Genomic DNA, 15076 nt, shown 5'->3' with positions numbered 1-15076 from the left:
TCAACTAAGAAGCTGACCATAGCACAATGGCAACCTCTTATTCAGAAGATAGTCAAAAGAATCTCCTCAAGGGTTGCTAGAAAATTGTCATATGCTGGGAGGATTCAACTGGTCAATCAGTCATATTTGGCATTCAAGCCTACTGGTCTCAACTCTTCATGATCCCCGCCAAGGTATTGGATATCATTGATACATACTGTTACAGTTATATTTGGTCATATGTCAACTCTATAAATAAGAAGGCTTTAGTTGTCTAGGAAAAGGTTTGCTCCCCTATGTCTGCAGTGGACTCAACCTTATGAACTTACGGCTATGGAATAGAGCAGCAGTGGTAAAAATTTGTTGGGACTTAGCACATAAAAGTAACAGGTTATGAATCCGATGGATTAATAGCTATTACATTAAGGGGCGACAGTTTACTAGTATGAAGGTGCCACAATGTGCATGTTGGATGGTTAGGAAGATTTTTTATGCTAGAACTACCATGATGCAACTACTAGGTCAATCTACATCAGGGAAAAGCTTGATTAAACAGACCCATTTGCAGCTCCTAGGAGACCTATCAAGAATACCATGGAAATGCCTAATGTTCTCCAATGATGCTAGATGTCACAGACGCGTTTTCAGTCCGCCGAAAACTAGCATGCGCGGCAGCCAAGTCCCGCACTTGACTTCAGCCTTCACAACACTTAGCCAAAATTACAGATACTTTGGACTTAGATTATTTTGGACAACTTCAACGTAGTAAGTATTAGGACTGATTTTAGGCAACGAAAAATAAGTAAAAGCAACAGAAATTTAGATAAACACAAGGCACAATATACAGGAAACTCTTTTCCCAACTTTGTATTTAACTCGAGCATACAAAGAAACTCAACTCAAGGTACAGCCGTGTACAAAAGAAGATCACTCTTGACCCTCAGATTTTTGTCACAAAGACTACTCTTAGCCTTAACGTTTTCACTCTTGAAAATAGCCTTAAACATGCACTCTCACACGTTTTTCTCTTGTCCCACAAGCATAAGGGTGCTGCCCATTTATAACATATGAACCAGCCCATTTGCCTTACATTTGTTGCACTTAGACTTAGACACTTGTCCCACATAGCCCACTATTTTAGCCTAATATAGTTGACAAACCCCAACTACTAGGAACATGTAAATCATGCTAATAATAACGGGATCATGGCCCCAAAAACGTGCTAACACTCCTGCCAGCATTTTAGCAAAGCTCAACTGCTGCCCATGTGCACAGCATGTGCCGTAACCGCTCTTGACTTGGTCAATCTGAACCTTGTTGCCCATTTTCGTGCCTTAGCTTGAACCAGGCGCCAATGCCATTGTATCCAGCTGCATTGTAGCCACATTTTTCCTATGCCATTGCCCACGAACATGGCCCTTTGTCGCGCCCCAATGCCATGACAAGTCTGTCCCGCGTACCGCCTTCCGTTGCACTTTAGCCTGCCTTTGCCACTTCATTTTTGCCTTGCCTTGGCATCGCTTCCACATGCCTTGACGCCTTTGCCATGATCAAGTGTCACCCTCAGCCCGCAACTCATTGTCAAGCCCTTGCCAAGCTGCCTCGCCTCCGTCAAAGCCTTGGCCATCACTTGCCCGTTTCCCTTTTTGCCTAGGTGCTACTCGTGCACCTGCCTTGCAACACTCTTGCTGCCTCATGACAACGCTCTCGTTGTCAAGTCATGCTCAAAGTGGCGGAGGTCTAACAAACCACCCACACCCTTTGAAACTCGACATCCTCGTCGAGGTTAGCTCAATTTATGAGTCCTAAGGGGTTGACAAGCAACACCTCTTGGACTCCCTTCTCTTCAGCTACAATTGCATTCACTCCAGCCACTTGTTTGTCGCTGGTCATTGCCTCTAATGCAGCCCTCTTGTCCGCGGCAGTGATAGCATTTAACACTGCCTTCTTCGGGCAGACCTTGCTCGATGTGGCCTATCACAAAGGAAACAACCACTGAATTTGCTGCCCTTATCCTTGCTCTTTGAAGTTCCAGCCTCATGCTTTCCCTTCCCCTTGTCTTCATTAGCATTGTTGTTTTCACATTTCTTCCACTCCTTTGCCTTGTCTTTATTTCCGTCGTTAGACTTTGAAGAAGAAATCTCATTACTCAAGTGAAAATCGCCCAATGCATCAGCAAGGTTATAAATTCACTAAGATAACTTTTAATGTATGTGTTTGATATGGAGAGCTGTCAACATTCGACCACTAAGTGGTGCGGTAGAATGGTTGGAATTCCTTCATCCCTAACCAGAGATCTCAGGTTTAAGTTTTGAAAATGGAGAAATTCTTGGTAGAAAACACTTTATCGTTTAGTGAGCTTATCTGGCACGAATTTAAATTGGTCGGACTAGTGAGTTCTGAATACCTTAAACAAACAAAAAATTATAAATATTGTTATGCTGTCACGACCCGGAATCCCAACCTCGAGGTCGTGATGGTGCCTAACATCCACTTGCTAGGCAAGCTGACGTGAGATAATTAAATAGCCAAATTTTAACAGTTTAAACAAGGTGATGATATAACGAGAGATAAGAGCTCAATGTAATACAACACCAACATAAGTCATGTAATAATATCTACTCTCAAAGATTCAGAGTCACGAGTAAACGAGCAACTAGAAGTTCTACAAACAGAGTCTGAAATAAATACAACTATTTCGAAAGAAATAAATAGTAAAAGAGGGAAAAGGAAGGGGACTCCAAGGTCTGCGGACGCCAGCAGATCTACCTCAAGTCTCCATATGCATTAATCCGAGCTAACGCACCTCACGCACCGCTGGGACCAATACCAAAATCTGAACAAGAACTGCAAAAATATAGTATGAGTACAACCGACCTAATGTACTCTGTAAGTGTCAAGCCTAACCTCGACGAGGTAGTGACGAGGCTATGAGAGGACACTCACGTAATTAAACCTGTACAGACACACACACACACACACACACACACACACACACACACACACACACACACACACATATATATATATATATATATACAAAACAACAATAAAACAGAGATTTAACAATGTACAATTAGGAGGGGACATGCGAAAGAGGGAAAAGATACGATAACTACGACAGGTATAACATCATAAGATAGCCAAATAAATCATCAACCAATGAAGACAAATAAACATACGGTATAAAGATGGCACGGCATCACCCTTCGTGCTTTTACTCTCATCCTACCATGAAATGATGGCATAAGTAAAATGAAATGGGATGGCATCACCCTTCGTGCTTTTACTCTCATCTTACCATGAAATGATGACATAAGTAAAATGAAATGGGACGGCATCACCCTTCGTGCTTTTACTCTCGATCTCACCATGTAACAATGAATAAATGATATAAATGGCACGGCATCACCCTTCGTGCTTTGATTCACTTCCTCACTATGTATTAATCAATAAATGAGATAATGCAATGGCACGACATCACCATTCGTGCTTTAACACTCTCCTTACCATGTAGTAAAGATAAAATAAATTCGGGAGATAAATAGCGCAGCGATTGTGCTTTACGTCAAATATGATGCCAAGATACCAAACTTCAACTTCCAAAATACTCAACCATTACTAATTACGCAATAATTACGAACGGAATGATCAAATAAGTAATAATCTAACCTAAGCATGCATATCATAATTAAAAATGCAACAAATCACAAGGAAACAAGTTCAACCCGTATGTTTTATCCTAACAACAACGCATAAATTCTCTTCATCTCATATATACATTGTACCCACACGTTAATCACGTAGCAAATAGGAAAACAAGTACTAGTCCAGTCAAGGTTAACCACGAAACTTACCTCGCTCCGCAATCATATCAAAGCTCAACCTGGGCTTTTTCTCTAAAATTCGCCCCCAAACCAATCGAATCTAACTAAATATCATTCAAACAATTCAAAATAAGCTTTAGAAACTACCCATGAGTGAAAAAGATTCAATCTTTAATGATTTCGAAAAAAGTCAACAAAAGTCAACTTCGGTCCCTCTTGGTCAAAAGCCGAGATTCACACCGAAACCCAATCACCCATTCACCCCCCGAGTCCGATTATGTAATTAACTTCGAAATTCGACCTCAATTTGAGGTCTAAATCTCAATTTTACAAAAACTCCCCAATTCTATCCAAATCCCTAATTATTTACCATGAAAGAACATAAATTAAGGTTAGAAATCAAAAGGTGTTGATGGAAATGGAAGAAAACGAGTTAAAGTACACTAACCTACGAAATGGTGATGAACTTTCTCTCCAAAATCGCCTCTAGGCCGAGCTCTAATGTGAAGATAGTGAAAAATGAAGAAAATCCGATTTTTAGAAGTTTAAATGACTGGGCGTCAGGTGTTCATCGCGTTCGCGAGACACTTGACGCCTTCACGAAGAGCACTGCCCAAATGGCCATCGAGATCGCGACCCAACTCTACACGTTCGCATAGCTAGCCCCCCCCCCCCCCCCGCCCTCATCCTTCACGTTCGCATTGAGTAAAGTCCAATTCCCCAGTTTCCCTCTCCTAACATTACGCGCTCGCGAAGGACAGGTCGTGTTCGCGGAGGATAGACCCCCCCCCCCCCTACTACTTCGCATTCGCGGCCAACTCCTCGCATTCGTGGAGAATAAATTCCTCCCCCAGCCCAGTTCCCCTTCGCAATCGCGAGAGAGACTTTGCGATCGTGGGAGAGACTTCACGATCGCGAAGCACAAAGTCTCAGGCATCAGATAACAACAAAACCAGCATTCTTTTAAGTTCAAAAATTATCCCGTAGCCTATCCGAAACTCACCCGAGCCCCTCGGGCTCCAAACCAAACATGCACATAAGTGTAATAACATCATACGAACTCACCCGCGTGATCAAAACACCAAAATAACACCTAGAACTACGAATTGGACACCAAAACGAATGAAATTTTAAAAAAACTTAAGAATTTTTAATTTTTCAACCGAACGTCTGAATCACGTCATCAACTCCGTTTTGCACTAAATTTTGCAGACAAGTCATAAATACTGAAATGAGCTTATACCAAGTTCCGGAACCAAAATTCAAACTTGGTAGCAACAAAGTCAACTCACTGTCAAACTTAGGAATCTTTAAACCTTTAAACTTCTAGTTTTCAACAAGTTACGCTAAATCAAGCTAGGGACATCCGAATTTGATTCTGGGCATACGCCCAAGTCCCAAATCACGATACAGACCCATCGGACCGTCAAAATACGGATGCGGGTTTATACAAAATGTTGGCCGTAGTCAACTCAAATGAGTTTTAAGGCACGATCATCAATTTTTCTCATAAAACTTTTTCGGAAAAAGACATGGACTGTGCATGCAAATCGAGGAAGGGTAAGCGGAGTTATTCGAGGTCTCGGAACAAAGTAATGAAGGGTAAAACTATATGTAAATAGCCTATCGCGTCATCACATATGGATGGGCATTATATGAATATCACATTCTAAATTTCACTTTAACAAAATCCAAATTACCTAATTGTAACTTCTATGGTTTATTATGAAGTCAATGCTTTTTAGACGGAAAACTCATGAAAATTTATTGTTAAACGTATACTCTATTAGATAAAATAAGGTGTGGTCATGATGTAACGGAACCAATGTTTTACATGGAATAATATATGTTCATGATTTGTATACAGTTTTTTTTTGGTACATTGATTTGTATACAGTCGCATAAATTGATTAAACTCTTTTAGCCCTATGATTGGCCAATAATTAAAATAAATTTCTCAAGATTTGGTGCACAAAAGAACCTTCTGTGACCCATGTCGAGTTATCTTCTTATTAAAGAATCTTTTTAATTTACTCTTAATTTTTAATCATTTCATTTTCAGAGCACCGACAGAAGGACTTTCTAAAATAAATATGTAGGTCGTTTACTCAGTCCAAATAAAAAATTTCTTTCTTAAGACAGAACATTATTTTATAAAAATTTAGTTTAATAATTCCTATCTCCAATGATGTACCTGTTAAACGGCTATAATACAGCTAAGGAAACCACAATAGGGAAGACATAATATAAAAATCCTTCTCAATGAACAAAGTTAACCCGTCTCCATCATCATTATTGGTCCCACATTAAAAATAATGCATAAATTAATTACATTGTAGTGATGAAAATGATCAAACAAGTACTTGCCACGTATTCTAACACTAAGATTAAGCATTAATTAGCTGTAGGAGTTTTGCATTACGGTCTAGATTATCGTATTTAGTTGTACGAGTTTTGGATGGTGAGAATAGAAATTTGCCGACCGCGCTAATGTCTGTTGGAAGGTTGTGTTGTGATATCAAGCTTCTTTTTTTATCTCTTTATGCATTTATTACGGTCAGGTCTTTCTATAACAGTATTCCTGTATAATAGTCATTCACTAAAAAAATCAATTTTTTTGGGAATCGAATATTATATTATGTTATAATAGATCTCCTCTATAACAGTACTTCACTATAGCAACCAAAAAAATTCAAAACAAACGAGGCCGTTATAGAGAGGTTTTACTGTATATGAAATTCGGGGCGGGGATAAGTGTTTTCTACTCCGAAGTTTTCTATTCTCAAAGTTCAGATTCAAAATCTCTTATTACAAATATTAAAACAACCTAAACTATTTTGTCACATTTCTGGAGATAATGTGATAACAACCGTTGGTTATTCTAGTGGATGAAGTAGGTCAAGTTTATACTGTATCAACACTCTTAGTTAAATTCTTTATCAACGAAGCTTTCAAGTATAAATTGTACAATAATTTCAAATAAGTAAAACTTTTCAAGATGTGAAATTAATGTTTGTCTTTGGGAATTAGAAACTTATCATCTATTTTTTTTTCTTCGTATGGCCGTATTTGAATTTGAAAACCGACAAAATACTGAAGGTCAACAATGGTGATAAGCTCAGATTGAGCTCTAATGGATGAAGAAGAAAGACATTCTTCATGAGAAGCTTCGAGAAACAGAAGGAAAAGAGAAACTGAATTCTTCTTACATCAAAATATCTCTACAATGTCTTATATACATATACAACTAACTCCACTAACTATTTATTACAATGATAGCCTAACTAATTATAAAATTGGCCTAAACAAAGAATAGCCTATGTAAATGTAAAGTAATTACAATGTGGCTATCTATTAAATAATCTCAACAACTCCCCCTCTCCCCTCAAGTTGGAGGTGGGGAACCCACAGCCAACTTGCCAAGTAGAAGAGTATGCTTGTTGCCTGACAAGGATTTAGTGAAGATGTCTGCAAGTTGTTCATGAGTAGGGATGTAATGTAGTGAAATCAGTCCATCTTGAAGCTTGTCTCGTACAAAATGGCAATCCACTTCTATGTGTTTTGTCTGCTCATGGAAGACAGGGTTCTTTGCAATGTGAAGTGCAGCTTGGCTATCACAGAAAACAGGTATAGGTGGAGGTAGAGGTAGTGTGAGTTCTTCAAGCAGTCTTGCAAGCCAGACTAATTCCTCGACTACTTTTCTAACTGTTGTATACTCAGCTTCTGCTGAGGACAATGAAATAGTAGACTGCTTCTTGGACTGTCACCAAGCAATACTATGTAACCACTGACTTACTTCCTGGTTTCAGGGAAAGCTGCCCAATCAGAGTCATAAAAGGCCCTTACCCTGTAGTCTCTATTGTTAGACAAGAAAATCCCCAGAGATAAGCTTCCTTTCAAGTATCTGAATACATGTATTGCTGCCCTTAGGTGAGTGTCTCTAGGATTATACATATATTGGCTTAAATGTTGAACACTATAGGCTATATTAGGCCTAGTTCCTGTAAGGAAATTCAATTTCCCAACTAGTTTCCTATAATGGCCAGGGTCTGAAAGGGGTGTTCCTTCATCTGCTTTCAACTTTATTGTTAGATCAAGAGGTGAAGTCACAGTTGTACATCCAATACAGTCAAATTCCTTATGGAGGTCTTGAGTGAACTTTCTCTGTGTAATCAGAACTCCATCACTCTTATAGAGTATCTCCAATCCTAGAAAGTAGTGTAGTCTCCCTAGATCCTTTATTCTGAAAGTTCATGGAGGAATTTCTTTAAGCTTGTAATTTCTTCTAAGTGAGCTCCTGTGATAATAACATCATCCACATAGATAGCTATAAAGGTTACTGAATTCCCTTTGCCTTTATAAAACAAAGAGTAATCAAACATAGAATGTGTATACCCTCTAGAACAAAGGGCTTCTGTCAGCTTGGCATACCATTGCCACTAGCTTGTTTCAATCCATACACAGACTTATTCAACTTTCATACCATTCCAGACTGTTCTACAGATAGACCTGGTGGTGTCTCCATGTATACTTCTTCATGTATATCACCATGAAGAAAAGCATTGTTCACATCTAATTGAAACATTTCCCATCCCTTCTTAACTGCTAGTGTCACGCCCCAAGCTCGGGGAGCGCAACCGGCGCTCAACCGAGTAAACCCGGCCTAGCAAGCCTGTTAGACACTTCCTACCCAACTCGACATGAATCAAGAGAACAAGTTATTGTTAATTATCGGTGAGAAGATTTTTAAACATTTCCAAATCGACTCATTTCTTACAACATCAATAAGTTTTTAAATTTCATACACTTTAGAATTTGAAAGAACAAGGGTTTCAGACACGACATAGTACACTGACCGTTTTTGCAATACCCATATACAACCCACATAAATGTCTACGGAGCCTCTAAGTAGATACAAAAGAAAGTTCTACAAAAGTTCCAGCAACAAGGCCCCGGCTATACCTCAAAACGTGGTAAATATATAAGCAAAAGATGTACTACATGGCCCCGAGAAGAAATGGGGCTCACCAAGTCCGCTGGCGAGATGAAAACAATGCACCACTAGCTGCAATCAACATTGTCGGCTATGGAACCACCTACATCCATTAAAAGATGTAGCGCCCCGGCAAAAGGGACATTAGTACTGTCGAATAATACTAATATGTAAAGCTACAAATCAATCTTAATAGAATGAACAATGAAACATAGAGGAAACAGTCATGGTGTACAATAAGAGCTTCAAACAAATACGAAAATCATCAAGTAAGGATCACAAGGTTTCCGGTTGAATTTCCATCTTATTAGGTTGTCAATCTCAGTGCCATGTGCCACAATCCACAATACCACCGTGTTCCTACACGGAGTCCGATCTCGACCCGATCGGCTAGGTCATCTCATTTGAGACATCAACCATATCCATAATTTCAATCAATCAATCCAGCAAAATTTCCACCATGTGTGCGGCATGGTGTCTGATCACGGCCCGATTGGCTAGGCCATCTCACTTGAGACATCATCCTCTCAATCGTTCATCTCAATTCACATTTCTTTCCCATCTTTCATGTCATGGCACGAGTAGCCTCATTTATTAAGTCATTCTTGGCACTTGGCCGTATCTTACAATTCAAGTTTCCCTTCTCACATATTTAATAACATTATCATCAGCAACAATAAGGCCTATCATGTAAGGCATTTTCACACATAAGGGAAACACTTGGGAATTCTAAGCACATAGAGGCTTTTCATACGAATTGGCACAACAATCTTTATTCAATTTCTTTGACATGAATTCTTAACCTTTCTCATCACATAGTCCACATTGTCAAACATATTCACAAAGGAAGATATGACATGATAGGCATTTGGTAAAAATATCGAACACATATCACTCCATACGACACATTTGGGAACTTTCACTGATTACACGAACACTAGGTGATTTCGATTTTAAGAAGAAAGAGGTTTAGCCATACATACCTCAATTGAGCTTTCCTTAATTCCTACAATGTTCCGGAATGTTTGCAACTTCAATCTATTTTAGTAATGTAGCACAATTGAACCCATAATTAGGAAAATTATCATAATCTTAGCTCACTTGAGCATTTTATCAAGCATTATGTGTTCATTAAGGTTTTATGGTCATTTTATGCAAGATTACGCCAACCCATTCCCCATGCCTCTCTATCTTCGATTTATAATTCCCCCATATCTTCTAAGAACACATGCATGTAATGTAATCACCCTCATCCCCATGAATTACCTCACTAATGACCCCTTATAGCTATGTTTGAAATTAAGAGCTGAGGTGAGGAAGTCTTACCTCCTAGGATGAAGATTTAGGTGCCTCACTTGAATATCTTCAAAGTTTAAACAAGAATTTACGGAGAAATTTGATGAAGGACACTTCCTCTCTCTTAGACCCCCTTTCTCACTCTAAAGTACCGGGAAATAGGCTCAACATGAGCCATTGCATAAGTTATAAGACATGGGATCGGCTTTAAAAATTAAAAATCTGGAGCCCCGACTCGGATCTACGGTTGCATATGCGATCGCATAACGGCTAGGCGGTCCGCAAAGTGACCGCGAAAAGTGGCCCTCAAGGGCCTCAATTTTCTGCCTGGGTCTTCGGCCAATATGCGGTCCGCAAATCTGTTCTACGGTCGCATAATGCACCACAGAATCTCCCTTCACAAAAGTCCAAGGACAGATGTGCGATAAAAATACGGTCTGCATATTGGATATGCGATCGCATAATGGACCGCGAAAATGACATCAAAATTAGCCCAAAAAATTGCCTCACTCTGCGGCCATTATGCGGCCCATAGAGTGGTTATGCGGCCGCATAATGGGCCGCAGAAATGCATACTTCTACGAATATTTTTCCTTAACTTTTTGATGCACAGTTATTTCAACAATTTCTAACACATAATCCTAACGTGGCACCATGATATTCTGGTTTTTAGAAAGAATTTCATGGGGCCTTACAGCTACCCCAATCAGAGTCCTTACTGTTGTCATATTTACAACAGGTGAGAAGGTTTCAGTATAATCCACTCCAGCCTGTTGAGTATAACCCTTCACTACTAGTCTAGCTTTGAACCTCTCTACACTCCCATCTGCCTTGTGCTTTATCTTATACACCCATTTACACCCTATGGCCCTCTTTCCAGCTGGAAGTGGCACTAAATCCCAGGTGTTATTGGTGTATAATGCCTCAAATTATTGAGTCATTGCTGCTTGCCATGCAGGCACAGCAGCTGCTTCCTCATATGAGGCAGGTTCACAATCTTGTGAAACATTCTTTATCAAATGTTGACTATCAGTGGCTAGGGCTCTAATGTCAATGGGTTGCACTTCAGGAATAAAGGTATTGAAGGATAGAGAAGAAGTGCTTTGTTCATCTTGAGGTGAGTTGTTCCCAGGGTAGTCATTCATAGGTTGTTTGGGCAGTGTACACACATAATCTTTCAAGTATGTGGGTGATTTGTGAGTTCTGGATGGTCTAGTATTTTCTGGAGGTAAGATTGGGGTATTTTGGCCATAATCAGATGAACTAGCAGTACTAAGTGGGCTGTTTTGGTCTTGAAACTGTGGAGATGGGATATTATACTCATTTGTATCCTAGGCATTTTCAGAATCTTGGTTCCTTGATACAAGTGTTGGTGACACCATATTGTGATTGTGAGATGTTGTAGTGGGAGATGTAATAGAATCATTTGTGCTGGAATCAGTTGGTGCATGACTTTCTACGTTCAAATGCATTTGAGGTAATGGAAAAGAAGGACTACTAAAATCAGGAAACAGATCATTAGAACTTGATTTTAAACTAAATGGAAAGATATTTTCATGAAATAATACATCTCTTGAAATGTGTATCCTTTTTGTAACAAGATTTAACACCTTGTAGCCTTTTGTCCCAAAAGGGTATCCCAGGAAGACATGTGGAGTGGATCTAGGTTCAAATTTGTCCTTATGTGTTTTGAGAGTGGTTGGGAAGCAAAGGCAACCAAAACTTCTAAGATGTGAATAAAGTGGCTTTTTCTGGTATAGTAGTTCATAGGGACACTTATTTTTTATAGAGGATGATGGTAATCTGTTTATTAGGTAGGTAGAGGTAAGTATGCATTCTCCCCAGTATTGCAAAGGTAGCTTGGATTGGTATAGCAATGCTCTCGCTGTTTCAAGGAGATATTTGTATTTTCTCTCTATATCCCATTTTATTAGGGAGTATAAGGGCAAGTATTTTGGTGTATGATTCCTTTACTTTGGAAAAACATGGTGCTGGCAGCATTGACAAACTCCATATCATTGTCTGTCCTAACTATTTTGACGGTAGTTTGGAATTGATTTTCTACCATTGCAACAAATGCTTTGATAATGTGTAGAGCATTGCTCTTGCAAGTGAGAAGATGTGTCCATGTGAACCTACTGTAATCATCTACAAGGGTGATGAAATACTTGTAGCCATCATGGGTTGGAGTGTGATAGGGACGCCAGAGATCCACATGTAACAATTCAAAGATTTTAAGTGTTTTTGTGGTTACTTTGTGGGAAAAGAGACCTACTCTGCCTGGCTATTGGACAGACAAGGTAGAAGAATGGTTGTTTTTGTGCAAAGGTAGTTGGGATGGCTGAGATGCCCCTCATTTTGATGAAAGGCACATGGCTTAATTTATTATGCCACAAGATGTCTACATTGCATTTCTCATAAGTAGATGCATTAGGAACAGGAACAGAATTACAAGATTCATGAGCATCAAAGGAAGGATAAGAAGAAACATTTGAAGTAGGATACTCATTATTATTGTTTGAAACAGTCTTTCCTATAGTAGACTACACTTTATTTCTATTGCGTGTGGAAGTGGATGCACAAGGTGCTGTGTGTGAGGTGTGTATCAAAGCAGTAGTGTCAAGTGCAGAAGGTAAAATTGAGTTACTTTTGCATGAGTTTGTACAATGAAAGTAAAGGTTGTCCCTCACTTCACCAATCTCCAGTGGCTTCTTCAGTGAAGGGCCCTGTAGAAGAATACAGGAGAATTTTATAAATACAATAATGCAATCTAGTTGCACAGTTAGGGAATGAACAGAAATCAAGTTAAACTTGAAGCTGGGCACAAAAAGTACTTTTTTCAAAATGAATTTTGGACTAAGGATCACATCACCAATAAGTGTCACCTTCACTTTGTATCCATTAGGTAAGGAAACTAAGTAGGGATAGACTAAGGTCTTGACATTGCTTAGTAATTTCTTATTGAAGGTCATATGGTTTGTGGCCCCGGAATCAAGGATCCATTGATCAACATTTGAATTAGAACATTCACGCAATTGATTATCATGCTCAATAGAAGAAGAACAAGCAACTGTAACTGCAAAGTTCACAGCTCCTCCAGTCAGCTTCATGTCTCCAGATTTCTCCCCTGTGTTTCCTACTTGGAGCTTTTCCAGAATGTTGAGAAGTTGTCCATGTTGCTCTTGAGTCAGGTGATGCATAAGTCTTCCCTCTTCATGATGATCTCCTTCGACTTCTGAAGTATTAGGTCCATCATTTGGTGTTCCAAATACATTTGATGCAATTCTTTTCCCTTTTTTTGTTGTTACCATAGCTTGGGTACCTTGAATTCTAAGGATACTCATGGAGTTTGAAACACTTATCCTTACTATGTCCTGGCTTCTTACAGTAGTCACAAAACAGGCGAGGTTTGTTCGAAGTGTATCCTCCTCTATTTGCATTGTTTCCAGCATTTTGTATCCACTTGTGTTGTAATTGGTCCTAAAATTGTTGTTTCCTATACTTGCATTAAGAGATGCAGATTCCATCACAAACTGACTGTGGGGCTTAACTTCCCTCTGTTTCTCCTCTTGAATTAGTATGGAAAATGCTTGTGCAATACTAGGTAGTGGATTCATCATCAAGATACTGCCTCTCACCACAGTATACACCTCATTTAATCCCATTAAAAACTGAATTAACCTTCTATCCTGTTCCATCTTGTGCATGTTTGCCATAGCTCCACAAGTGCAAGTGCAATTGCACTGAGCGTGTGCATTCAAGGTGTTAAGTTCTTCCCAAAGCTTTTTCATTTTGGTATAGTACCCGGTGATGTCAAGAGTTCCTTGACTTAGATCATTGATTTCCTTTTGAAGCTGATACAATTTGGCACCGTTAAATTGGTCATATCTATCTTCCAATTCCTGCCACGACTCCTTCGCATATTTGACATACTGCAAACTGTCAGCTAAATCTTTTGACAGTGAGTTGAGAATCCAAGAGGTAACCATATCGTCACATCATTCCCATTGATCGAAGGTGGCATGAGTTGGATCTGGCTTCTTAACCTTTCCAGTGATAAAATCGACCTTGTTCTTCACAGATAATGCCCTAAGCACTCCTCTTCTCCAGGATCTATAACCAGTGCCGTCGAAAGCCGCCGGTACCAGCATCGTTCCGGCGTTCTCTGACGGATGCATGTACAGCGGGCTAGATGAATCTAGGGTTTCCTTGTCCGTTGACATGATTCAGAAGTGTAGAAATCGTCTCACTATCAGATAACAATCAGAAATTAATAGAAATTTACCTTCTACAATTTTGCCCTAATTGTAGCGAATGAAAAATTCTCGAAGAGGAGAAAATGAGAGAAAATTAAGTGAAGCTTTGACAGAAATTGATTGAATCGAGTGATTAAGGAACGAATCGGAGCCTAGGCTCTGATACCATGACAAAATACTGAAGGTCAACAATGGTGATAAGCTCAGATTGAGCTCTAATGGATGAAGAAGAAAGACATTCTCACTGAGAAGCTTCGAGAAACAGAAGGAGAAGAGAAAGTGAATTCTTCTTACATTAAGATATCTGTACAATGTCTTCTATACGTATACAACTAACTCCACTAACTACTTATTATAATGATAGCCTAACTAATTACAAAATTGGCCTATACGAAGAATAGCCTATGTAAATATAAAGTAATTACAATGTGTCTATCTATTAAATAATCTCAACAAAAACTCTCGGAAAAGCCTTCTAAAATGTAAAGAAATAAGTCTATATGGTATTTAAAGATGATTTGGTGTTTTCAGGAAACAAAACAAAACAAAACAAAACAAAACAAAAAAAAGTGAGAGAGAGAGAACAAAATCAACATAAAGGTTGGTATTGACAAAAGCTAATACCAAATTTCTCCACCAAAAAAAGATTAAAAAAATTCAAAACTAATTCAAATACACAATTTTCCAGTATTACTTTTTAAAACTTTTAAGTCAAATATAATTTT

This window comes from Nicotiana attenuata, chromosome 12 (assembly GCF_001879085.1).
Source record: "Nicotiana attenuata strain UT chromosome 12, NIATTr2, whole genome shotgun sequence".
NCBI classification, from domain to species: domain Eukaryota; kingdom Viridiplantae; phylum Streptophyta; class Magnoliopsida; order Solanales; family Solanaceae; genus Nicotiana; species Nicotiana attenuata.
The sequence above is the reverse complement of the archived record's forward strand: the minus strand, read 5'-3'. Positions refer to the sequence as shown.